At 51.2% G+C, this 26,696-nt stretch overlaps 1 protein-coding gene across 1 annotated transcript in view; it reads right to left on the bottom strand.

Moving 5' to 3' along the window:
- Kcnj12 (potassium inwardly rectifying channel subfamily J member 12) overlaps positions 1–26,311 on the bottom strand; it is a 47,813-nt gene extending 21,502 nt beyond the window's left edge. The window contains exon 1 of the mRNA XM_057776379.1: positions 25,744–26,311. The gene's annotated coding sequence lies outside the window, so the exon portion shown is untranslated. The remainder of the gene's footprint in view (positions 1–25,743) is intronic.
- Between the last annotated feature and the right edge of the window lie 385 nt (positions 26,312–26,696).

Genomic DNA, 26,696 nt, shown 5'->3' with positions numbered 1-26,696 from the left:
GGCTGGAGGCTGAGAGACTTAAGTGAGGAGGATCATGGGAGCATGGGGAAACCAGGGGTACAGAGGAAGACCAACCGGAGGGAAGATGCACGGATAACCACATGGAAGCCTGCCCTCTCCCAACCCAGCTACAAAAGTAATCAGAGAGATAGTGGAAAACGTGTGACGTGAAAGAGGGGATTGCTGGGGCTTGAAGGATTAAGCCAGGATAAGGGTGAGAAAGTGGAGGAGAGAGGATTAACCCTAACTAAGGATGCATGAAATAGCCTCAAGAAAATCCATTATTCTAAGTTAACTTCAAACACAACTTAAAAAAAAAAAAAAGAGTTCAAATGGAATAACCCTGCATGGGTGGAAATGTGCAAGGCACAGGATACCTCTCTAGGAGTGGTTGGTCAGGGAAGCCCCACAGAGCTTCTAAACCACATGGGCTAGCTGGACACCATGGAACACACCTTTAATCTCAACAAAGTCAGGTAGATCTCCTAGAGGCCAACATGGTCTACACAGAAAGTTCTAAGATAGCCAAGGGCTCCATAGTGGGATCCTATCTCCAAACAAGCAAACAAGCTATTGCCATGGCTCTTGGTTATCCTCCATAACTACAGAGTAAGACCCTATCGCTGAAGAAACGGCAAACTTTGGCTGCAGGGCATAGAGAAAACAACCTTAAACTGACCAGGAGACTTCCTCCCTTCTGGTCAGCTTTCATAGTGCTGTAAGGTGCTATGACAGTGTGGGAGGAGGAAAGACATCAGTCTTACCCAGGGCTTACCTTGTGTGATGCAATAGCAACCTTCCCAGCAAGATGTGCCTACTGGTGCAGTAGTGGTTCAAGTGTTAGGGGTTAATCACTTTCTGGTGGGATCTGAGACCTGCTCCACAGGAGGGGATTTCATGCCTGGAACTGAAATATGAATCCAAAGTCCCTAGCTCAGAAGGTCGTGGACCCTAGGAGAGGACCTGCTATTGTTGTTTTCCTCAATGGCCATGCTGTCTATTTCTTTCTGTTTATGTTCACACACAGACTGTGGTGCTCTCAGCCTGGGTCAGAGGTCATTATGCAGGAGGCAGCAGTCACTGCAGAGATGAGTAACCGGTCAGTGTCAAGAGTAAAAGACAGTGCTCAACCCTAAGCAGGACACCTGCATCACGCCCACCACCAAGGCTCAGGGGACGTCACAGAAGAGGAGGCCAAAAAAGGTAAGAGTTGAAGGATGGGAAGGAGTGCCGCAAATACTGTTTTATAGCCAGGAGGGCTGTCATGAACTCACAGATGCTGTGGTTACATGCATACAGTCAAGCCAAAATTCTAGCACAGACGGAAGAAATGACCTCAAGACCCATCCGAGACAGAGAAGCCATTGGCAGTGGGTCGCTGAAAGAGAGAGAATCACTATTTTCTGAGGATGTGGCCACTGGTTGAACTCCCATATGCTCTATACCTGTGTACATTTGAGCAGCAATAAATGGACTTAGTAAAAAAGACAGACAGATAGATAGATGGATAGATAGATGATTGATAGATAGGATAGATAGATAGACAGATGATAGATAGATAGATAGATAGATAGATAGATAGATAGATAGATAGATAGATAGATAGATAGATAGTTGATAGACAGGATGGATGGATAGATAGATAGATAGATAGATAGATAGATAGATAGATAGATAGATAGATAGATAGATAGATAGATAGATAGATGATAGATAGATGATAGACAGACAGACAGAAATATCAAAAAAAAAAAAACCCATGAAGTTGAGAAGGGAGTTGCTGAGAGAGATAGAGAAGGAGTCCGATGGGAGCTGAGGTGAATACAATCATATTTCATCGTATGCATGTATGAAATTCTCAAGAAAAAAGAAAAATCATAAAATTTGCAGATAAATGAATGCAATTTGAAAAATTATACTAGTGAGTTTATCCAGGCCCAGAAAGGCAAACACCACATGTTCTCTCTTACCTGGTTTCAAACCCTTTTGTATATTTCACTTAAAGTTTATGTGATCGTCACAAAAAAAACCAAACAAACAAAAAACAAAAACAAAAAAACAGAAACAGGCCTATTGGAGGATGGGCAAAACATTCAGGGAAGGGAGATAGTCAAACATAGGCAAAAGGAAAGCACAGATGGGGATACTGGAGGTAGAGAGGGTCCGACCTGAAGTGGGGGTGGGGTAACAAGTCAGGAAGGTGTAAGCAGAGTAGAAGGTCCATGAAAAAGCTATCTAGAAACAAGCCATCTCGTCACTCGGGGGAAGTATGACAATGGTCCCTATCTCACGAGGATTTAACCGGCACTTGGTGGGTCAGCACATGCAGATGGACCAGAGGAAACCATGCTACCAATCCAACACACCTGAAGGGGAGAAAACATAAGGGACAGGAAATCATAGGAAAATCCTCCAGGAGAAAGGTTTAAGTGTGGTTGGTAGACAAGAGGGCATAAGGAGTGGGTGAGACAAAACCAAAGACACATGAGTTTTAAAAAAAAAAAAAAAAGCTAAGAAAAATTCAGGGGTTTGTAAGCTAAGTAAAAACATAATATTTTTTAAATAATTTAATCAGAAGTATACTGTTCAGCTGAACAATTCTGCTCCCAGAAGACACGGGTTACTAAATGGTCCAGTACTTCCTCACTATGCCCCTGCCCCTCCATTTTGGAATGGTAATGTGTATTCTGTGTCATTGTATGTTGTAAGTATGTAATGTACTTCTTTTCTTTTACAGGTTTACAATTAAGAGATTACCTTGAGTCTCAGAAAAGACTTTATACTTTGTGTTTTTACGCTGTCTTGAGACTATGAAAGACTATGGGGACTTTTGAAGTTGGACTAAATGCATTTCGCAATAAGATATACTCCAAAGTCTTTGGGAACCAGGGGTAGAATATGATGGTTTGAGTGACAAAGGCCTCTATTGACTCATATGCTTGAATACTTCATCTCCAGTTGATGGAACTCCTTGGGAAGCATTAGGAGGTATGGCCTTGTTGGAGGAGGTGTCTCACTGGGGACAGGCTTGACGTTTCAAAGGACTACCAATGTGTGTTATCCCTCCCTCCTGCCCCTGCCCCTGGTTGTATCTCAAGATATAAGCTCTCAGCTCCTGCTCCAGCACCATGCCTGCCTGCTGCCATGCTCCCCACCTTAACTGTTATAGACTCACCCTGAAACTGTGAGCCCAATAAACTCTTCTATAAGCTGCCTTGGTCATGGTGCCTCTTCCCGGCAATAGAAAAGTAATTAAGACAAAAAGTAATTGCGAGCGCTCAGCTGCAGATGGGACGTCTATGTCCACCTCTCTCATCCAAGGCTCAAGGAACTTTGTCCAAAAGTAGGCAGAAAGCATGGAAGAGTCAAAGGATAGAGAGGAAAGCTGTCAAATGCTCTCTCTCTTTTAGACGTGACATGGCTGTTGCACACAGCTGCTGAGGAAGCAAGAGTCATGTTTTAGAGATATGTCTGCTAGCAGGTTGTACATTTCCAGTTTGCACACAGGCAGCACTAACTGGTCTAAAGGGATGATTAATAACAAGGATGATGATAATGATAGTAATAATAATAATAAGAAGAAATAAGAAGTTGAGAGGGAGATGGGGAGTAAATACAACCAAAATATACCATATACATGCACCAAGCCTTCAAAGCATGAATGCTTAATATTCTTTTTTAAGAAATGATTCCTGTGCTCAATAGGCAGAGTACACAGAGCTGAAGCTCAGAGCATGTGACCAACGAGGGTCAATTGACTTGCCGTGTCTCTAGACCCACATGATGCAGTCTCCAAGAGGCCCTTCATGGCACAATGCCCTCCTCGGCTGGTCAGAGTGCAGTGAGTCCTTCCAACTCAGAGATGCCTCCTCCTTGCAGTCTTCCAAGGTTTCCCGACTCCCCTGTACCCGTCCAGAGCACCCTGCATGTCTCTCAGGCTGTACCCTGGGCCTTGCTTCTGCTCAGTGTATTCGAAAGTTCCAGGTGGGTGGCCAAGCAGGTTTGAGAGAGGAGGGAATCAGGCACAAGGCGCATGCTGAAGTGGGCACACAGAGGCCCTGAGGCTGGGCAGTGGCCTGGTGTGTCCCAAGAATCTGAGTGGTGGTATGCCCAAGTTGAGCATGCTGGAGAGATGGAAGAGAAGCTGAGAGCACAAAGGATAACAGGATGGAAGACAGTGACTCGGGTGGGGACACAGGGCTTGCTGGCTTCCCCTTCTTCACGAACCAAAGCAATTAATGAATAATCATTGTCGCAGAGTGAAGCTGCCCTAGCAGGCCAGGGCCACCCCTGAGGATAAGACCTGAGTCTGATTCCTCTGAGGGGACCTAACATACGACCTGGGAGGCAAAAGGAGGGTAGGTGGGAAGGTGGACACTGTCCTATGCCAATAATGCCCACAGAGGGATGGGAAGGTGGACGCTGTCCTATGCCAATAATGCCCGAGGGTGGCATTTAATACAGCAGCAGAATTCTCTCCATGCCACATTCTTTCCACGCCCACTGTCCAGCCTCGGGGCATCTGGCTGGCTGGCTGCCCCCTTCCACAAATAATCCCTTCCCACACTCCCATCTTCAGCTCCCCAATCCTTTTCAGACATGCCTGCCTGGTCTCTAGAATACCCTAACCCATGTCTGGGATTACTCAGATTCTTCTTTCATACTGTTAGCTGACCTTCCAAGACATGAGAAATTTCCCAAACAGTCAAACTAGGGTGCATGCCTAGCACCCAAGTTTCCCTCCACTTTAATCCTTGCACACACACACACACAAGGTTACCTGGTGCAGCGGTTAATCACTGGTTTTAGACTCACCACAGAAACACACCTCTTGGTGTGTCTAGATGTTTCTAGGAAGCTTAATTGAATAGAGAAGACCCACACTGAATTAATGCTGTGGGGTCCTAGACTACGTGAAAGGAGAAAGCGAGCTGAGGACCAGAAAACACCTCTCTACTTCCTGAGGATCCAACCTGACCCATTGTCTCCCACTCCCGTCGCCATCCCCTCCCACCATGATGGACGGTATTGACCAACTGTGAACCCTTTCTCCTCTAAGTCACCTCTGATGGACAATTTGTCATAGCACCAAGAAAAGTAACTAATTCACCTGACTATGCCAGTCACGATCTCTCTATTGCTCTGCCTCCGAGCCCTGAGGACAGAGGACAGAGAAGTGTGTGGCACCATCTGTGGTGGCTGGGATAGACCATCTCATAGCTCCCTCCTTGCCCCATCACTGCTAGCTGAGGCGGCACCAGGCAGTTCCTATCCACATCTGCAGATACCATCTCAATAAAGACCTCACTGCTCCTAGTTACCTTCGCAGCAAAAGCATCCTGATGAATAAGTAGATGGCAAATGTGCCCTGACTGTGGACAGTGCAGCTCACTACCAGGCAAAGGGTAGGGACCAATGGCAATTCATGAGCCCATAGGGCAGTCAGGGACCCACATCTGCTCCCCATGGCCTCATCCCTTCACCTGTTGACCCTGAAGACATGTTTATGAGCGCTAATCCTATGCAGGGTGTAGAAAGAACAGAGTGAAAGGCTCGGTCCTCTTGATGTTTGGGGTGGGACTGTTCTAGAATAAAGCCACCAGTACATAAGACAAGGAGGCGCTAGAAGGCCACCCAGGGTGGAGAGAGCCAGGATTATGGGACAAGAATGTTACAGGCAGAAGGTAAAATGAACAAAGGCTCTGAGGACAGGGTGGGCTGCATAGTGTAGCACGGTATGAGAAAAAGTGGGGGTGGGGCAGGAAGTGAGGGGCCCATTGGGAAGGCAGCTTGGTGCTCTGCCTTTGGACACATGAACCATCCTCAGTCTCCCAGATCAAATCCACAGTTGAGGTCTAGCGTGCTCACCTCTACCTCAAAGCCCTTCCCAGGCTGGGGGCCCAAGAAAGAACACAAAACTGAGGTTTCCAGAAGGTGAGCAAGGGGTATCAATAGCACCTTGTCTAGTCCTGGTATGGTATTGCTCTTGGTGGCTCCAGTCAAAGATGAGACTGGGGAACTCCACCCTCCACAGGTGACAAGTGGGTCCCCTCGTGAGGTTCTGTCTCCACGTACCTGTCCCCAGCCTCTTAACACTGTGCTTTCTAAACCCAGTGAGGTAACATCAGAGTGCAACAAATGTCACCACCCTTTTACAGACCCTAGAACTCAGAGCTCAGAGAGGGCAAGTGCCATGCCCACAGCCCATCAGCTAGCCAGTCCTTGGCACAGCAGGGGTAGGGAATTGGGGCTCCAGAGCTGCAAACATGGAGGTGCAGAGTCACTGACAGGAATCCTTCTTGGACTGTGTGCCTCTTAGCAAGGGTTTATGTAGCTAACTGATGCCACGAAGAAGCAGGGGCTGCCAGGTACCTGAGTTGGTGCCTCGGGACTTGGTGTCCATCCCCTGCTGCCCCAGCCCATAAGCACAGAGTTAAAGAAAGCGGTCCATCTATGGGGAGCAGGGGTTTTACCAGCATGTCTCCGTCGCAAGAGCCCCAGGAAAAGCCTGCTCCTGTTTGGCTCAGGAGAGTGAGAACGTCATTCTTCACCTACTGCCTGTGCTTCTTGACAACCTGAGAGACACTCCTGGGAAACCTGCCACTCTGAAAGGGAAACCTCCATTCAGAGAGAGGCTCCCGGGGAACTAAGCAAGCTAGTCATTTCAGACCTGGGCTAGGTATCTGGGTGAAGTCACTAGGGCACACTGCTGGAGCAGCTGATGAGGCTCACAAGTAAGTAAGTCTGCCTTCCTACCAGCTCCACCTTCTGGGAAGATGCTAGACCGGGGGGGGGGGGGGGGGACACGACACAACTCTTTCTACATCTGCTCCTGGTTGCAGCCTACTGTAGCCTGCTCACTTCCACCTCAAAAGCACGGTAATGTCACTAACCTTTGCCGCCTCCAAGTTCACATCTTTAGAATGGGCATGCTGCCTCCCTACCACAGAAGTTGGAAGATTAATGACATTGCTCCATGTTCAGTGCCTAGAGCAGACTTGAGTGCACAGCGGGCATCATACACACAGGGGCTCACACCGCCACCAATATATGTGGCATCTTTACTCACACATGGCCTAAGGCATGGTGCGTGTTCTCCTAGAACATTCCCCCAAGATCAGGCCAAGGGCTTGGAGACAAGAAGTTTATTCGGGAATTGGTTGGGAAGCTTAGACAGGGAATTCGAGCCAGGAAAAGACGGCAGCATGGTCAACGGCCCCAAGGGGGCACCAGACACTAGGCCTAGGAAGACCCTTGGAGGACCTCCAGGGTGCCATGGGTGTCAAGGGCTGTGGCCTGGCCTAATACCAAGTACCGAGAGCTGCCACAAGCCGGTACACTCAGCCCACAGCTGTGTATGCAGGCAGCTACAGTGCTACAAGGGGCGCAGGGCAGAGCCTAGGAAATAATTGGCACAGTTGGCCTCATACAGAGGTCAAGATAGCTCTGTGCAGCTGTCACCGTGCGGGCAGCCTGTTTTCCCATGTGTGTGCCTTCCCAGAGAGCAGATCTGGTCACACTCGTGGTGCTGTGTGCACCAGGACTCTGTGTCTGCTCTTGCACATGTGTATACACAGGCGTGGACACACACACACACACCTTGTTCAGGGTTGTGCAGAAGGGCAGATGCACACACCCAGCCTAAGCAATGCTGCAGGGTGGGAGAGATGGTCTGGTCACCTTGGCAACGGGCAGTATCTAGCTAGTCTGGGACAGCTTTGGTTCAAAAGAAAAAAATATCCAAGCATTGAATACAAAAAGAGACTGCATGAAGAAAAGGAGTTGAGGGTGAGGGTGTCACCCCAGCAGCCCCAGGCAAGTGGGCCTAGCTGAGTTCGTGGGTATAAGGGTCCTTTCAGAGGCTTGGGAAGCCTACTCAGGGGAGAGCAAACAGGGGATAAGTGTCCTAGGGTAATGCTACTGGAGGTGTGGGGTGGGGGTGGGGGACATGAGCCTCAGAAGGCATTTGGCACTCTGTAAGCACAGGCATGCTGGGCCATGCCTGCACAAAAGTCCCCAGCTCTGACAATTAGCGCACTAATTGCGCATGCTGTCCAGAGCCGGTGCATTAGCCCAGGTCATGTGGTGATTTATTCACGAGCTTCCAGCTCCTGCCTGTCCCCAGCTCATAGTCTCAGCTGCCTCTGCTGGGTGAGGAGGCTGAGATGGAGGCAGACACTTCCCTGGCCTTGCTTTAAAACCCTGCATGCTGTTTGTGTTCCATCAGCCAAGAGTGCTCGGGATGAGCCACTCCCTGCAGACAGTGGCAGCTGTAGCCTCCTGTCTGGCAGCGAGCGGCAGCTGGAAAATGCCTCCTCTCGTATCTGAGGAACTGGGGCTCAGAGGTGGCCACTGCTCAAAAGTCCATGGCTGGAATCTTCAACACAATAACAGAAATGCCCCCAGACTTCTACCCTCGGTGCAGAGCACAGCCTGCGGGGAAGATTGTAATGTTAGTCTCACTTGATAGAGAGCAAACTGCTGTTCAGAGACGGCGAAGGACTTACTCAGGGCTAGACAGTCAAAAGAGTCAGAGCTACTGGCTTTAGAGCCCATATCCTGAAGGCCCCATCATTTAGCCTCCCTAGCTCAGTTCTGAGTGGTCCTGTGGGGCTGCCACCATTATAATACTTTAAAGATGGGGAAACTGAGGCTCAGAGAACTAGAGAGTTTGCTCGGAATCACACAGGTACCAAAGGAAATAGACAGGTGACTTTGATGGACAATGGGCTCCCATGTGGGCCCTGGGTAACCCCCTGAACTGTGACTCCAGGACTAGGGTCTGCAAAAACACCTGCCTGGGAGCGAGAACAGCTCAGGGTAGTCAGTCCCCACTGCAGTCTGAGTCACAACCAGGGAGGGTGCCCTCCCCTGTGAAGTCACCTGCCTTTGGGGACAGCCCACCCACCAGCCCTGGAGGAAGACGGGACAAGTGTGAAGGACCCACGCCACAGAGTAGCAACCTTGGGTGGAAATTGCAGTGACCATCCCCCCAAATGGAGCCCCTCACTCAGGCCAGCACAGGCTCGGCATTCTGAGCCCCACCCCCATATGTTCCCTAGAACATCCTGCTGGCTTCTCTGGAGACCAATGGAAATGCTAGGCTACTCTCACAGGGCTACAGCCACCTTGTCCGTGAGGACTAACTCCCCTGTGAGGGCTGAGGTAGCCATGAGGACTCACCATCATGTAGACTGCTCATGGAGCAGGCGGCAGAGCATGCAACTGGCTTTGAAGACCAACCCTGGCTGTGTGATCTTAGGTCCCCAGATGCCCCTCTCTGAGCCTGTCTTCCCAGTGTCTGCTGGACATTTCTCTCAGGGCTCTGACAGAGTGAGACATCACAGCAGGGCAGTGGGCATCTCTGAGTGACCTCAGCCTCTGCCTACTTCCCAGGACTCTAGAGCAGCTACAAGACAGACCTGGCAGAGACCTGGGTACAATAGTGGACATCTGGGGCTGGCTACTTAGGCCCACCGCCTAGCTGTTCCTGTGTCACACAGCATGAGAGGGCAGACCACACTCTGGAGATGGCCTTATCCATTCCGCAGAGAGGTTTCAACCACTCCCCAGCCTCCACCAGACACCAAATGCTCTCTTTCTCTTTTGGCTAGTTCACAGCTTTTGCTCCAAGCTCTGCCTTTTGGTCACGGTTAGATCTTGGACAGGACACTGCCCCTCTCCTGCCTCTGCTTGCCCACATGTAACAAGCAGCAACTACACATGATTGTACGAGGACCGCCAGGTTCATAAGCAGTTTAGTGCCGAGCCTGGCATAGAGAAATGTCACCATCTTTATCCTACTTGCCACTGTTTCTGTCTGCGCACTGGGGACACATACTTTGCTGTAGGCCTAACAGGGTGTCAAAAGTTTCTGGAGAAACAGATGGATGTTTTCTGGTGGTTCCCCCTTCACAACACAAGCTCCCACAGACCATGCCTCCTGCTCTTACCAGGCCATCCCTCCCCAATGTCCACAGCCTGCCCACTGCTTTCCCCCTTCCCACCATTTAGCCTCCAGCTGAGCTTCTGGTGCTGATATGAACACAGTAAAGGCACAGCAGGGGCCCCTGACAGTTTGTAAAACAATAATCTAGAGATTGCTCCCAGATACCAAACCCTACTCCCTCAGGAAGCCTTAAGGGGCAGTATGATTCCCAGGGCGGTGGCACACATCGTTGGGAGGCAGAGACAGGCAGATCTTTGTGAGTTTGAGGCCAGCCTGGTCTACAGAGAGAGCTCCCGGACAGCCGAGGCTACACAGAGAAACCCTATCTTGAAAAACAAATGAACAAACAAACAAAAAAAGAGCAGAATGAGACAGACATCATACTTTTACAGACAGGAAAACTGGGTTCTAGGGAAACAGCCTGCAAATACTTGAGAGGTTGGGTAAACTACAGCCCCCGTCCTCAGCCTATCTTTCCCAGCACGGTCAGCAGGGCAGCAAAGACCGTCATTGTACCCACACTGAGGATGGTAACCCTAAGCTTGGAGAAACCACATTCTGGGAATCAAGGGCTTAAGTGAAATCCTGAGAGAATGTCCTCTGCCTAAGGTACCATTGCTCAATGTGGGCCTGGAGACAGACCCAGAAACTAAACTGAATACCCCTGCCCACTGTGGTCTCATCTGTGAAGTACAGAAGGACTTGGTTGCTTAGGCCCAGTGCCTTCAAACAAATAGCCATCAGTTGTGAAATGACAAGGTAAAGAGGCTCCTCACAGCCCACGTCCACCAGATCCCAGCGCACCCCACAGGGGCACTATAGTCCTGCGTTAGACCACTGGAGAGTGCTGGATCCATAAGATAAACACGTGAGCAAAGGGAAGAACTTGAACAAAGGAGGAGCCGCTTAGGCTGTGGAAGTGGGAAGGGGCTCATGAAGAGAGAGGTTTCTATCTAGGGAGAGCCTACATCCCAGGACAGGTGTGTGAAAAGAAAGGCCACATTCAGGGAAGATGCCCAGGATGGACAGAGATCAACATCACCAGCCCTGGGGTGTAGCCAACCATGGGAGCAATGTATGGGCCCTGAAGACTGGACCCTTCCATCCCAGCTCAAGAGAACATCAGAGGCCCCAGAAAATCCTGTAAGCCTCTGTAAGCCCGCGTCCTCCTAGGGATAGGAATAGAGTCCTAGCATCCTCCAGCATCGTAATGCAGGTGCAATGTGTCAGCATGCATGAACAAGACCGTGCAAGCATCCACTCTGTAGGCTTTCTGGGCCCAGAAGACCAGGGTATAGCTGGAGTAGAGGTGAACTGGAAAAGTCTGGACACCAGAGACAGCAGGTATAGACTTACAGAGAAGATACAAAAGACCCCAGAGACACATGGACTTGGGGTTATAGGCCTGGTCTCAGAGGAACAGCTCTGTCCAAATAGTGGGCTGCCTTGGCAAGGCAGAAGTTATATAGAGAGCCAGGGGAATGGTGTTCCACTGGGATCCTTGTGCCTTGGATTCATAAGCACTGCCTTCTCCTCCTACGGCTGTCTGTGCATACAGCGCCGTACCCTCCCAGCCTCCTAAGTTCAGAAACATTGATGTGCAGTCTCAGCACCCACCCTCCCATGGCTCACACCACCATCAGGCCCTCCAACTGCGTCCAGCTACCTCTACGCACACTGCACAGTGTCTGCCATGTAGGGAGTCTGATCCTATCTGCACTGCTATCTAAGGCCCCCACCTTTGAGTTCCCTGATCTGGGATCCTCGGTTTGAGGCTGCTGGATTGTGAAGAAGGCATGGTTCTGTGGCCATCTTCCCAATCCACATCAGCACCCCTAGGCTGAGGGAAGACAGGTGGCTTGGAGTCCCTCCAAATCCAGCCTATTTCACTGCCCTGGGGGAGGAAGTTCCTGTCAGTCCTCATGCCAAACGAGCTAAAAGAGGGTGGGGACCAGCTAGGGCTGTACACCCCCCAAAACAGCTGCAGTTGAAGGTGGAGCCCAGAGAGAAAAGCCCTATGGGGCATCTGTCCATCTGTCATTTCCTTGGCATCCCATTACAGCAGCCAGACCAGCCTTCCCTGAGGAGCCCAGGCCTTTGGAGCTGGCAGTACCCCGTGCACACATGCTGGCACACATGCGAAGACAATGACCCAGTCTGTAGACCCAACAGAGAAGGGCCCTCCTGCTCTGTTCCTGCTCTGCCCTAACTAGTCCGGCAGCAACCACTTCTGGCCTACCCTGCCATCTTCTCTCAGACACCCTGCAGCTCACTCCTTGATTTCACGGTCTCTGCTCACACGGAGTCTACGGTCCTTCACCCCTTGACATGCAAGTTCCATGGAGCAGGACTGCTTTGTCACCCAGTGTCCTAAGGCTATAGACTCTTTACCTCCTCTGGAAGGACTTCTTCCTAAGGAGTCTAGAGAGAGTCCAGTGACAAAAGAGAAGCCTGGATATATCCTATAGCAATAGATTTAGATAGCCAGAGGGGGACAAGGCCCTGAGGACAAGAGGGTGATCATCCATCTATAGGAAAGAGCCGAAAACAGAAAATGGGCAGCTGTGGCATAGGCCAGTGGGTTCTCTTTTGATTTTCTCAGCAAATCAAACTATCCACAAAGTCTAAGGCTTTACTGGGGAGGCTTGGGCCCAGGATCTTGAGGATGGGGACAGGCACCAAGGACTTAGATCAGAAATGAGAGACAGGTTCAGGAATGGTTGGGGAGATGAGGGTTCAGGATGGGTGCTGGCAGGTGCAGAAGTGTTTGGTGTGGATGGCCAGCTGCCCCACAGCAGACTGCAACTGTGTTTAGGCTTTGGATTCTTTGGCTCTTGTTCTCCGCAAGTCCCAGGAGACTTAGGTAGCAGTCAACTAAGAATTTCATTGTCTAGAGCCCAGAGATGTCTCTCAAGAGTACTCTAAGGGCCCTCCTGGGCTAAACCCTCCCCTGGGAAGACAGGTGTCACCATAGTCCTTGAGAAGCCAGGACCCAAAACACTCACCTCGGAGCCTTTCATTGGGTCTCAGGAGTCTGTGAATACAATTGCTTCTCCACAGGACCTGGGATCCCTAAAACCAAATGGAGGGATGGATGGATAGGTAGATGGGTGGATGGATGGATAATGAATGGATGGATTGTGGTGGGGGTGGGGATAGATGGATGGATGGATGAATGGAGGAGTGGATAGATGGATGGATGCTTCCTTAAGTATCAGATTCTTAAACTAGAGATTTACATATAGTATGGGATACATATGTGACTCCATATGGTAACTCAATATGGGTCACAAAAATGCCAACGGTAAATATTTTGAGCAGGCAATGATCAAAACTCAATGCAAAGTCAGCATGTCATGAATCCCATGCATTTTAGGCAGTGCTTTTCCTCGTTGTACTGCACAACATCACTGTAGCCTTGATTCTGAACACTTCATGCCCACTCTGCACTGAGCCACACAACACCAACAAACGCTGCCTGAAACATCTTGGCTCAAATGAATGTTACAAACTGCGGTGTTTTTAATGCACACACAATGTTCTGATCTTACAGAAACATATATTTCTCAGCATATAAGTATTTCATATATTTGGATTGTATGGTGGCTTTAATGAGAAATATCCCTTCTAGGTTCATGTTTGAACACGTGGCCCAACCACTGGTGGTGGTATTTGAAAGATTATGGAATTTTAACAGGTGGAGCCTTGGCTGAAGGACATACAATATTGGGGTGAGCTTATAGGGTTTACAGCCTCACCCTACTCCCTGCTGGTGTGCTTGCTCTCTCTCGCTCTCTCTCACCTTCCCATTCTGCCATGCTGTGCCTTCCCCACCACTGTGGACTCTAGCCCTCTAAATATGTAAGCCAGACAAACTCTTTCTTTCTTAAATTGCTTTTGGTCCTGGTATTTTTTGCAGCAGCAGAGAAGTAACTAAAACAGATTGTACCATGAACATTATATATGTGTGTGTGTGTTATAATGTATATATCACATGTGTTTATATATAACAGACATATATGTATATGTGCTATGCTATATAAAATCAATAATGTTTGATTTTAAAAATTGTTACTAGACAGATGGTTCAGTGGTTAAAGGGTATTTGCTACTTTTACAGAGAACTTAGGTTTGGTTCCCAGTCCCCAAAGGGTGGCTTACAAATGTCTGTAACTTCAGTTCAAGGGATTTAATGCCCTTTTCTGACCACCAAGGGTACCAGGTATACACATGGTACAAATACATACATGCAGGCAAAACACTCATATACATAAAATAAAAATAAATCTTTTATTCAAAAATTGTTGCCAGGCTAGGCGGTGGTGGTGCACACCATTAAACTCAGCACTCGGGAAGCAGAGTCAGGTGGATCTCTGTGAGTTCGAGGCCAGCTTGGTCTACAGAGTGAGTTCCAGGACAGGTTCCAAAGCTACACAGAGAAACCCTGTCTCGAAAAAAAAATTGTTGCCAGGTGTGGTCATGCACACCTTTAATCCCTGCACTCAGAAGGTAGAGACAGATGGATCTCTGTGAGTTGGAGGCTAGCCTGGTCTATAGTGAGTTCCAGGCCAGGCCACTCAGTGCTGCATAGTGAGACTGTTTCAAATAAAGCTGTTTGAATTTTATTTTTTTAAAAATTTCAAAGAATTTCAGCTTGAGATCAGAGCAGATTTTTTTCAATCATTCCTGAAAAGACCCTAAACATAGTTGTGCCATTTTCTACTATGTATTTATGCAAAAAAACATTCTCACCACTTGACAGCTATAAAATCAAAATATTATCAATTCTGAAAAATGTTACTCTATGTCCTAGATACTCTATGTCCTAGAGTATCTGATATTCAGCTAAAATGTAATTATTTACGTAAAAAGTAGTATGCCCAGTTCATTAGTATGCAAATTTTTTCATCTTTATTAATGATGAAATTACACACATATCAAAGAGCTGCTTTAAAATAAATTGCTTAGCCGAGCGGTGGTGGCACACGCCTTTAATCCCAGCACTCGGGAGGCAAAGGCAGGCAGATCTCTGTGAGTTCGAGGTCGAGGCCAGCCTGGTCTACAGAGCGAGTTCCACGCGACAGGCTCCAAAACCACACAAAGGGCTGGAGAGACGGCTCAGAGGTTGAGAGCACTACTGCTCTTCCAGAGGTCCTGAGTTCAATTCCCAGCAACCATCTGTAATGAGGTCTGGTGCCCTCTTCATGTCCAGCAAGCATCCAAAACTACACAGAGAAACCCTGTCTCGAAAGAAACCAAAGGAAAAAAAAGAAAGGAGAGAGAGAGAGACCTTGTCTTGAAAAACAAACAAAAATAAAATAATCAAATAAAAAAGTTTCTTTATGATTTACTACCAGTAAATGCTTAATTAACCATCTTTGATACCTCTATACCCAGAGTCACAGGGTAAAAGTGACCACAGTGGGGAAAGTGTGAAGAAACCTTGTCCATAAGCAGGGCAGCTTCCACACCACAGCGTTCCAGAGCAGCATAGCTGCTTGTGACCAAATGCTTGAGAAGTTTGCTGTGCCCATCTTCTGCACCCACCTGGTCTAGGAGGAGCACAGCTGTGAATGCCAAATGGCTCCCAGGTCAGGGAGCAAATGAAGATGTCAGAATCAGCCACATAAAAGTAGAGAGAGGAGGCACTCTGAGAACCTGCATGGCTCTGCCCAGGATCCCAGCTCCAAAGGACCCGAGAGACTGTGTGTCTGTCCTCCAACCTGGTCCAGAGCAAGGGTGAAGTTGACTAGACAGGTCCATATTCAGAAGGTGAAATCACAGGGGGACAGAAAGCTTCAGATCACTCAAGCTGGGTATGAATCCTGACCATGTCTCTTCACCATGAAGCCTCAGTTTACCTGCCTGTGAAATGGCCCTCTGCCATCTAGAGCTTTTAAGCAGTTATAAAGTGTGGCCAAGCACTCATCTGGAACAATTCATGTGAAAGGGAGCTTCTGCCCTATTTTTCAGAGTTACAGAAGTGAGGGTTAGAGAGATGACTCTACCTTCCAGTCACACAGAAAAGGGACAGCCCCCACTTAAATCTGGGCCAATACAGCTTCTGGTGCTGATGGCCGGCACTACTCCCAGGCAAGCATGATCCTTAGCCATCTCCTGGGAGAAGATCTCAGGCCAGGCATCTCCCACCAGCCCACAGTATTCTTAAGGCACTGAGGTTTCACTTCATGGCTTTGGGGTATTGATTGACATCTGGGTCGGCCCCCTGCCTCCCAACTGCTCATCCCTTTCTTGTCCAGGACATTTTGAGAATTAAATAGGATAGTTTCTGGAAGACACCAAGCACAGTGCCCAGCACCAAAAGATCTGGTAACAGTCATTTCATTGTTATCTGTGGATGCCAAATCTCAGGGCGACATCATACCACTTCTCAAGAAGCACTGGCACCAGGTGTCATGCTTGAACTCCCGCCCCCCCCCCCAAACTCCCTGGAGTATGGGGAAGGGCCATAGACACCGGTATCACCAAATAAGCACACCTCCACGGGGACATGCCTGGTGGTAGACGAGGAAATAGTTTAGGCCACAAGTCCAAAGACAATGAGCTTTTGGGGAAACCCGGGCGCTATGGATGCCACCGTTGGGCTCTGGGTACACAGAATGATGGAGACAGACTGGTCCCCGCACAACCTCACTGCACCTTGGTTTTGGAGTCTGTAGAGGAGTAGCAGATCCCTGTCCTTTAGGTCAGCTGAGAAGATCCAGAAGGACAAGAAAAGACACACCGTGGCAGACACTAACCACTTGGCTCACTGACCAGCTAGTGGGGTAAGAGAGAGATCTGAGAACACCCTCCCCAAAGGAGCTGAACTCTGGACATGAGCTACAAGAAGATACCAGCCTGGACAGTGTCTCACATCTAAACCAAGGGAAGTGAAAGTCTTTGCTGTCAAAGGTGGTACTGTCAAATACAGGCATCCGGCGGCTATGGTACACAGGCTCTGCTGCGGTGCCCTAAACTTGTGTGACACCATGGGGAGCTCCTAAAATCATAAAGACATATATAGCCCCTTCAGCCTGTGTAGAACCTATTTAGGGGGCCCAGGCACAGTGATGGCTAGGGCTGGACCGAGATCTAGGAAGTTAATGCATCAGAACGAGCAAGTTAGCTAAGCAGAAATTCGGTCTCTTGCCTGAAATACCAGGCAAATCTCAAAACCATCTTGCCATAGAAAGTAACATCTCCCACACCCTTCCATGTGCCCGGGCTATGTGTGAACTCAGATTGCTCAAAACCACTTCAGAAAGAAAGGACCACTACCATCTCTGTGCCTCAGAGAGGAGACTGGACACAGAAGCAGAGCCACCTGCCAAAGGCGCACACCTGGGAAAAACTAAAATAGAATTCTAATACTATGTGTTTCCAAAGGACACCGTCCAAAAAGTACATCTTCTCTTTCTTTTTAAATGATGGTAGTGTGTGTGTATGTGTGTGTATGTGTGTACCATGACACACACCTGGAGGTCAAAGGACAAATTTTAGTCATCAGTTCTGTTCTTCCACTTTTATACGGGTTCTGGGGGTTGAGCTTGGGTTGCTAGGCTTACATAGCAAGTGCCTTATGAACTGACCCATCTTGTTGCCCGGGATTTTATTCTTTACAATATTTTTCTGGTGCTGGAGGTAGAGATCAGTGGCAGGAGGATTTGCCTGCCATGCATGAGGCCCTAGGTTCTGTTCCCAGTTGAAGAGAGAGGAAAAAAAAAAGATTAGAATGACAAAGAAAATTCCATATCACAAAAGCTTACACAAAATTATTAAAGATAATATATTCATATTCAGATTCTATATATAAGCTATAGATAAATCAAACATATATGGATTTCGTATATAGGCTTGGGTCCCCTCCCTGGATATCTCATCACATATATTCTAAAACCTGAAAACCAGTTCTGAAATTCAATGCAGGTTGAATCTCAGCATTCTGGACGAGAGGCTCTGGCCATACTGTTTCAATCCCCAACACAGAAGCACCTGAACCAGTTTGGGGTCTTGTGCTCCCTACTGCTACCACTTCTACATCTAGAGCTCACCCTGCCCCAGACAGGACACCAGGTACGTGGGCACAACTGCCTTCCTCGCTCTAGTGTTCCCATTGGATAGAGGCAGATTTTGAGGCTCTCAAAACTCCTGATCACCATCACTCCCCTGTCCCCCAAATCTATTCCCTAACAACCTGTACCTATTTAGGGGGTTTTTGCCCAGCTACAGCTGGGCCGAAGGCCAGCGGGAAGCATCTGGGTCAGGAGAGGACCAAGCCTGGTACTGTGGGTCTAGGCATTTGCTACAAGGTTAAGGCCAAGACCCTGACTGGTAATGGCTGTGCTGGCCAGACCTAGTCCAGCTCACATTTAGCAAAAGAGAGGGGATGGTGGGTATTTCTGTCACATAGGTTTGGGGTCCTGGGACGTTCTAAGAATACCACAGGGGCTCCTGGGGACACTCCTAGTGGTCTTCAGGTTTCCTAAGTCCCAGAGAAGGGCCTGGCTGCTTTGACCAAACAGGTGTTGCCAACAGCTTGAGACCCAGCAGGTAGCAGTTGGCACGGCCAAACCTCCGGCTGCACAGTGGAGGGGGTAACAAGGAGAGGAAGCTGCCCTGCCCTGCCCTGACCACAGAGCCAAGTACAAAGGGCAGAAGAGGATGATGTCTTGAGAGAAGGGAAACTCTAGTGCCCATTTCACAAAAGGGAAAAGTGAGGCTTAGAGCTAAAGCGCATCCATGGTCATTAGCACCCCTCCTGGAACCAGGGCAACATAAAATTTCTCCACAGGGTCTTTCTTCACCTCAAACCAGGATTCAAGAATGGCAGAGGACCAAGCAAGTGGCCGGCGGCCGGAGGCAGAGTTCACAGCAGAAGTGGCCCTCCCCCAGGCAGAAGGTGGACCCTGCCTGAAGATTAGGGTGGCCCTTCCTCTGGAAGGTCCAGAAAGGGGCCGACAGGGAAGCAGAGACTCCCCCCTTCAAGGAAAAGTGTTGGACACTTTCCCCCTTCAAGTCAAAGCAAGGTTTGCTCTGTCCCGAGGGAGCTGGTCAGTAAGTTCCACAGCGCAGATAGATTAGATCTCACAGTCTGGGGAGCTGGACAGCTAGAGCTGAGCTATTGGGGGAAATTAAAACACACAGACCTCACACTCTTTGAGCCAGAATTCTTGGAATCGAGATGGTCTAAACCCCCTGGGATCCCAGGAAGAAGGTCTCCAGCAAGGCCCTAGAGCTTCTCTGGGGGTTAAGCTGCTCCAGTTCTGCAATTCCAGGTTCCCTGCCTTAGGCCGGTAAAACTTCACAAAGAACCCATGATGTGTGAAGTCAATGGCTGGGCGAGTTCAAAGGCTCCACAACCAGGATCCACAGACTTGGTGACTCAGCCCTCGTCTTGGAGACAGGAATGGAACCCTGAGCCCAGTGGGCACTGGGTACCACATGGCCAGGATCCTGATGCAGACACAGGGGTGCGGGGAGGGGAGAAAAGGGGAGAGAACCTCTACATTCACACAAGCACTGGGAAAGACAGTCGCCCAAAGAACATGAGGCATTCTGGGGAAAGAGAAGCACGGCTGAGAAGAGATTCATTTTCTACTCTTACTATTTAATTGTACCATGCAACATTCCTGTAATTAAAGACTGTAATAATTAACAAAGGAATATGACCAAGTCCATGATTTCTCCTTGGCTTGTCTGTTTTATACTCCCCCACCTTCAGAGATATCATCCCCGTGGGGGCCCTGGCAAAGGGAAGGCTTGTATACATCCACAGCCCCAGCCTCCAGGCACAGGGCACAGCACGTGCGTGTGCGCAAAGCTATTTGTCGAAAGTGTAAACGATGCTAAAATTTGACATCCTCAGGGCCTGCGTCATAGCACTTGAGAAGTCAAGACCTCTAGGATTCTCTGAGAAAGGAAGGGATGGAAGAGAAAGAAGAGAGATGCCCAGAGCTGGCCAAGAGAGCAGTGGCTATGTGAAGAGGTCGCCTCTGTGACCAGCAAGTGACCAGGTCACCCTGAGTTTGCCCTAGCCCTCCCAGGTCAATTTCTACCAAGTTGAAATGGAACCTCCCCCTCCTGCTGGAGACTCTAGAGCCTCAGGGGCCACCAGTGCCTCTGCCTTACATATGACCTCGCCAGATCATGCCAAGCCCCCACAGGCTTCACATCCTCTCACAGGCCTGAGAGGAAGGCTGGCCTTGGCCTGGAACCAGAAGCCCAGAGGCAGAGGTCGGGGCAGGGGGGTGGTGCGGCTGCTGCTACCCAGAACGCCAGCTGCTGGCGGTGATTTATTTTTGCTTTAAGTGCTGAAGAATTGCAGGGCTGGAGCAGCCAGCTTAGGGGGGCCTGAGCTACAGCTGGAAGGAGGAGGAGGTAAGCAGGGGTGAGGGCATGCCTCTGGCTTGGGCCCCATAGCTCCTCTAGACCTCTCCACTGTCCTCTCAGACTCACCAGGCCACAAAACCCAGCACCCCAGTTTCCCTTCATCCCCGCCCCCACCCCATCACCAAGTCTCCATACAGCTAAAAGGAGGCCATGGAGGGCAGAGATACCCAACTCACTACTAACGGGCTATGAGACCCTTTCTCTGGCCTCAGGGGATCTACTTCCACAATGGGGATGCCATGTCTCCCTACCAGAATACTCCCCTCACGATGGAAGCAGGGAGAGCTGCCCAGGGCTCCAGTTCAACGCTGACTTGATCCCTCCTTTGTCGCCAGGTGAGCCTCAGAAGACAGGACCCCAGGCACCACCCACTCAGTCACCAAAGAGCCTGCAAGCCTGGCCTTTTCAGAAGCCATAGGGACATCCAGAAGAGAAAGGCCACACACTGACCACAGGAAAACAGAGAGTTTTCTTCACAACAGACACTCCTAAAGTTGATCACTGAAAACCTGAGAAGTTAAACATAGAGGAAATATGGAGGCCACGTTCAAGAGACTGGAATGGAAAAGCAAGACACACTGCCCCAAAACCAGAGTCCAGTGGGAAACAACATTCTCATGCCATTGGTCAAAGCCAGGCTGGACAGGAAGGCAGATAGAAGGCCCACCAGCAAGACCCACCATCTAAGAGACCAGCAAGGAGTCAAAAGTCACCTCTCCTGGCCTCAGAGTGCCCACACTTATGAGACTAACTACTCCCAAGTAGCTGGGGTCAGGACATACTTAGCTAGGGACTGCCAGGCTCAGACAGGAGACTGGGCAAAAAGGCTCCAGCCAGACAGGTCTAGACTCTACTCTTCCTGATCAGCCACAGGATGACAGGGCAAGGGCTCAGAGCACAGCTCTGGATCCCAGCTCAGCCTCAACAAACTCCACAACAAGCTCAGGAACTAGGCTGGCACTCCCCGAGGTTCTGTACTCTCACCTGCAGATAGATGGACCACAGTTGCCACTACAAGACAAACCCAGCACATCAAAGCAGCACACAGCTGAGACCACACACCCGCCCACTGCATGCACTGAACACCTGCCGTCCACTGACTATTGCCACAGGCCCTGGGAGCACAGCTGTGGGACAACAGGACCAAACCCCTGAACTCGTTGAAAGCCCAAGACAATGTAGAAAATAGAAAAATAAAACACGGGGGGCAGATGGCTCTGAGTTCTATGGGGAGAAAACAGTAGAGCTGGGGGAAGGTAGTGGGGAGCAGCATGACTTTGCTGCTGTGAGAAGGGGGGCAGAGGGGGGCTTCAGCAAAGAAGTAACATTTGGACCACACATGGAGGTGGAAAGGAAAGTCGTGTACAGATCTGGGAAGGAATGGTCCAGATAGGGAAATGGTATGTGCACAGATAGGCCTTGATGTAGGACAGGTCTGGCCTGTGGAAAGCAGGGCAAGGAGGGCAGGGAGAGAAGCAGAAGGAAGAGTGTGCAGGGAATGAGGCCGGATTGGAACCCCTGAAGCACTGTCACCCACGGCAGAGCGAGCACACAGTAGGTTCTCAAGCAGCAATGGCCGGCCACTCCACACCTCTCACGGTCTATCCTCTAGCCATCTTGAAGTCTGAGTTCTTCCAAGAGACCAGGCTTCGGGTGAGGAGCACAGAGAACCCTTCAGCTGCCCAAAGCCTGCAGAGGACATTAGGGGGCTCCTAAGCCAGACCAACAAGGCTTCATCCAACAACTCAAGAAGCAACTGATACCCAGCAAGAGCAAAGCTGCTCCTAGGGCAGTTGAGGAAAGTATTCCTATGCCTGCCAATCAGGCTTGTGTCTGGGACTAGAGGCCGAAAGGCTAATGGGGGTGTAGGGCCAGCATCTCCTAGGTCCCCAGAGCTTCACACCTCAGCAACCAAGCAGGACAAGTTGAGCTTTAGGATATCACTGTGGATAAGAATGGACATAAAGACCAGCCTAGGGTAGGAGGCCAGCATCTGAGGCCACTTCCATAGAAACCCACTTCTCTCTATCCAGTTTCCCATGAGGCCAAAGGAAGACTGGGCTGCAATGAGATTCCCAAGGCTTGGGCACAGGGTTCAACATTCTCCTTCATGTGGTCTCCTCTGAACACTCCCAGTTTTGCTGAGCCTACGCTACTCTTAGAGGCATGTTCAAAGGCTGCTCCTCCATCCTGGGATACCCTGGGCTTCAGTTCCACTTAATGGATACAAAACTGAGGTCAGGATGCTCCACCAACCTCCCTAGTACCGCCCTACTTGCCCTCAAACCAAATGTTCCCTACACAAACTTACTGAACAGTCACTTACTGTCTGTCTATGCTAGACACTCCAGATCACACCCACTACAGCTCACGCTACATCACAGAAACACCACTACTGAGGCCTCAGGGGACATTTATGGAACACTAACTTCATGGCAGGCAGCTTCCTGGGAGCTAGGAAGGCAGGCCGGCCCTGGAGCTTAGTGGAAACTGCTGGGGGGGGGGGGGGGGGTGGAGGCCAGCTCAGCACACAAATGCCCCCAGCAAATGTGTCTGTGAGTGGCAGGAGGTGCGGCCTGTCCCTGGGAGAGCCCTAGGCTCTGGCTCAGAAGCACACAGGCTACACTGAAGCCCCACAGCCTCCTGGCCTCCACTCTCATCCGTATAATGGAGCCAATACAGCCCTCTGCACTGGCAGGCCATTAGCAAATTAAATTAGCTGGTCCATCTCTGGGCCCTCAGCTCCTTCCTGGGGCCAGTTCCTCTGGAAAAGCCCCATCATCACCACCGCGCCTCTGAAGTATCTGCGGCCCTGTCTGAAACCCCAGACAGTCCCCTTCATTCTTGCTTTAGCCACTGACTCCCCCTGCTGCCTGCCCCCCTCACCCATTGTTCACCAGGAACCCTCCCAAGGGGTGGGCTCTGCCTGCCCCTCCTGCTGTCTGTGAGCTGCCCCTTGTCTGCCTCTCTTCAGTGTCAGTCCCTGGCAGGGCTCCAATGACAGGCCAGAGGGGAGGGGCATGTGTCCATGTTTCACTCACAGCAAAGCCCTGGCCAAGGCCCAGCCACAGGGACCAGCTGCATCTGTTGCAGGAAGGGTCTTGCCCAGAGCAGGAGTTAGGAGCAGAGAATGGAGAATAACTATTGAACAAGCTTTGCAGCATCGTAGCAGACCTACTTGGGGGCTGGCAAGGACCACAGAGATTGCTGGGAGTGATGACGCAGTTGCTTCCACCCTAGCTATGTGCCAAGGCCTTTGGGTGCCATGGCTAGTCGTGCCAACTATGGCCCCAAGCACTGGAAGCCCGGCTGAGCCAGAGGAAACTGTCTGTAGGCTGCACTGGCCCGTGTCGCAGAGCCTAGAGGTGCCACTGTGACCAGTGTTGTTACTGTCATTGCTGCCATTGCTAGTTCAGCGCTAAAGGACCACTTAGTGCTACCTGGTCCTTCCTGGGGCAGAGCAGAGACAGGGTAGTGCTGGTAGGAAGGCCTTTTGATTTGAGGCCCAGCATGTTGCATGGCCCTGGAAGCACCTGCTGTAGATACCTCTCCCGGTACAGCGGTCTCCTGAACCTCGCCTTCCACTAGGCACACACCTACAGGAGACCCTGCCAAAAGAACCTGGTGGCAGAGGACTCAGCTGCCACCCCACGGTGCCCACCCAACCCAGGAGATAGGAGAATTCTTAAGTGATCAAGGGTTTGAAGTTCACACATGCTGGGCCTGTACCAGTGCTGCATTAACAAGGTGCTTTCTGCATGCATATAGCCATGTCTCCCTGGAGAAGATGGTCCCACCTACTTTCTCCCCAAGGATGTCTGACCCTCTCCCCGTTCCCACTATGCTGAGGCTGGTCCAGTGGGCCATATGCCCACTGCTATGCATTTATTCTCACAAGTGACTCCGCCTATCCGGGGTCACCTGCTATGATAGTGAACTTTGTGTCTCCTGGCTAGTTGAAGGGACCTCTTGAACACAGTGGATGATTTTGCTGAGCAGCCTCTTTGGCGGTCCCCTACAAGCCCTGGGGGACAATTCTGGGAACACAGAGGAAGGGATCTTCAAGGAGGAACCTGGCACTCAGATCCCCCCTCGCTGACCCTCTCCTGTCACACGGGCAGATTTTGGTGAGGGGTCCCAAATCAGCCACCTGGTGAAGGGCCAAGCTAGAATATAGTCGGGAGGGACAGTAGCCAGGGCGGGCTTTTGTTCATCTCTCAGAAAGTGTGTTAAGGCCGGGAGGCTAAGCCTTCTGGGTTCCCACCTTGGAGGAGGCGGCAGCTGATTTCAGTGGCATGTGGGCGCCTAGGCAATCCGGAGAGCCGAAGCCGCCTCACCAGGGCTCGGGAGGCAGATGCCAGGGCCAGAAAGTCCCCAGATCATTACTGCCAGGTTCGGGCTTGGATACAGGTAGTGAGGAAGCAACTAGAAAAGGGCCAAAGACAGTACCACACTCTGGGGACTGGCAAAAGGGCAGCCCCAAATCCCACCAGGTCCACGCGGTAAGGAGGCAGAACCTCCCAGAATTTGAGGCCTTTACCAAAGAGACACTTGCCTTTGAACTCCATTCCCAGCATTCTAAGGTATTCAGACAGACGTGTGCACAAACTAAGGCAGGGGCTGTCTCAAGGGCCTCAGCTCTCCAGCCCTCCTACGAAGCTCTCTAGGGCTCTCCACTTCCGCTGCCTCTTTCAAAGGGTCTAATCCCCCACTGGACACCAGAATAGGCCTGTGCGTGCGTCCAGGAGAAACCCCTCTGCCCTGAGCCCCCTGTTGGTTTCTCAAGACCGACTTTAAGAAGCAAAAGGTGCTCCTGGACTTGCAGACTGACTGGATGGTGAAGAACCACGTCCAGAATATTTTTACTCCATGACAGCACAGGCGGCAGGAAAGAAATGACTCCAAAGATCCAGGTCTTAGCAGGGGGCATTCTCAGGTCGCTGGCTGAGCCTGTGCACCCACTCCGTACCCCTTCTTGATCACAGGTCTCTCCGGTAAGGTCACGCCTAGGACCAATGCTGCGCGCAAAAGTGGCTCCGCCCGCTGCCTAGCAAGCCCCCTCAATCAAGCCGGCCGAGGAGGGGGATCGAGAGCTCCTCAAAGTTTCCGAGAGTGCCCCCCCACCCCGCCCCGCAACACACATACCCCGGGACAGAGGTTAGCCCGGAGCAAAGTTCCCTGGTGGCTGTAGCCCGAAACATGGCAGTGGGAAGAAAAGCTCGCAGTCAGCATTTCATCTGGTGGTTCACCACCGGAGAGGAGAAAAAGAAAAGGAACAGAAGGAGCCCTTCTGCCTCACCTTTCCTGTTGCTGTACCACCCCGCGCTCACCCGAGGCGGGAAGCTGCCTGCTGGGAGCTGGGGCCGAGCGGGTGGGCCGTGCGCCCGCGGCCGCCTTCTTACCTCGGTCAGTGGCCGGGGCGCGGCGCGTCCCGCGTCCTCCAAGATCCGCGCGGCCGTTCCCGGTCCCGGCCGCCGCTGCGCTGGCTGCATTGCCACCGTTGCCGCCGCCGCCTCAGCGCAGCCCCTGGGAGCGCTCCACGCCGAGGGGCGCGTCGCTCCCGGGCGCCGGGCGCCACCAGCCAGCCATGGGTTGGGGGCGCACGCCCAGACGGCGCCCCCAGCCACTCGGCGCTCGCTCCGGGCTAGCCGCTGGCTTCTGTCACTCAGTCCCGCGGCAAGCACCGCCGACCCACCCCCTCCCCCGCCGCAGTTATCTGATCCCGGGCAGGGCCGGGCGCGCTCCCCTGCACCGGGTGTGGGTGTCCTGCACCTCCCAACGGGCTTCGATAGCACAGGGCCCCCTCCCCCGGCGACCGTTCCCAGGGAGGCGGTGGCAGCGCAGTCGCGGCGTGGCCGGGGGAAGACGGGGAACGAGGAATGGAGGGCGAGGAGGCGGCGGGAGGCAGAAGCTCTGCGCGCACCCAGCTCCGCGCCCCGCTGCCACAGTAGCCCAGCTCGGCAACTCCTCCAACTCTCCGCCAAAAGCACGCCCGCCCTGCGCGGCGGCGCCGCTGATCCCGCCCACCACCGCCCTGGTCTGGCCCGGTGGCCCCTCCTGGCCCCAGCTGCCCCCCACACGCACCAGCCACTTGCGCACTGGAGCGCGCGCGCGCGCGAACACATACACGCGCACGCGCGGGGCACACACACACACACACACATCTTTTCGGGGACACGCGCGCACACACAGGTGCATGGCAAGCATATATTCAGACTCCACACACACACACACACACAGACAACGGAATCTGAACCGGCTGCACACAGCAGGATACCAAGCTCAGGCGTCACCTGCACAAAATGCATGTGATGAGGAGCACAGTGGCTAAGGTGTACAGGTGCACGCATAGTCA

Source organism: Chionomys nivalis, chromosome 7 (genome assembly GCF_950005125.1).
Source record: "Chionomys nivalis chromosome 7, mChiNiv1.1, whole genome shotgun sequence".
In the NCBI taxonomy this organism is placed as follows: domain Eukaryota; kingdom Metazoa; phylum Chordata; class Mammalia; order Rodentia; family Cricetidae; genus Chionomys; species Chionomys nivalis.
The sequence above is the reverse complement of the archived record's forward strand: the minus strand, read 5'-3'. Positions and strand labels throughout refer to the sequence as shown.